The sequence below is a fragment of the Nematolebias whitei genome, chromosome 5 (assembly GCF_014905685.2).
Source record: "Nematolebias whitei isolate Nwh7 chromosome 5, NemWhi1, whole genome shotgun sequence".
Classification (NCBI taxonomy): Eukaryota; Metazoa; Chordata; class Actinopteri; order Cyprinodontiformes; family Rivulidae; genus Nematolebias; species Nematolebias whitei.
In genome coordinates this window covers 42,811,491-42,812,056 of record NC_056502.1, presented here as the reverse complement: position 1 = coordinate 42,812,056, position 566 = coordinate 42,811,491, and the positions used below count along the sequence as shown (strand labels likewise).

General features: G+C 40.5%; 1 non-coding gene across 1 annotated transcript; it reads left to right on the top strand.

The window, feature by feature from the left end:
* The first annotated feature begins 96 nt into the window (after positions 1-96).
* trnat-agu lies at positions 97-170 on the top strand. The gene has a single exon. It is a non-coding gene; the product is annotated as a tRNA-Thr (tRNA).
* Positions 171-566: the final 396 nt, after the last annotated feature.

Below are 566 nucleotides of genomic sequence, written 5' to 3'. Positions count from 1 at the left end.
TTACTTTGTATGTTCTTGGTCTTGATTCTTAAAACAAAATAGCAAGTATACTTATCTAAAGAATGTCAGGATAGAATATCCAAAATACTTAAGAGAGGTGCTGTGGCTTAGTTGGTCAAAGCGCCTGTCTAGTAAACAGGAGATCCTGGGTTCAACTCTCAGCAGTGCCTGTCATCTTTTCGTGATGTCCATTGGAGAATTAGAAAATAAATGCTCAGACTGGTGGCCATGCACCCATAGATGTGTCTGCAACACTGCAGTCTTGCACACTGTCAATGTTGAACAGTCTTAAATAGCTCAAATTTGGATGACTGAGTCAAATTTGCAGTTTAAAAAAGTCCAGTAGGGGGACCTCTAGGGGGCGATTATGGAGTAGGAAGCAGAATCTTTGCTCTCCCACAAACTTTTCATTTAAACACCTACTGAGCCAATTTAACCAGTGAACTTTGGTTAAATTATTAGAACTTGTCACACTTTGTGTAGCAATGCCGCCCAAAATGTCTAAAACGGGTGAAAAAGCTGAATCTGAGCCTCAGATTAGCAAAGCGGATTTGATAGCCGCGTTA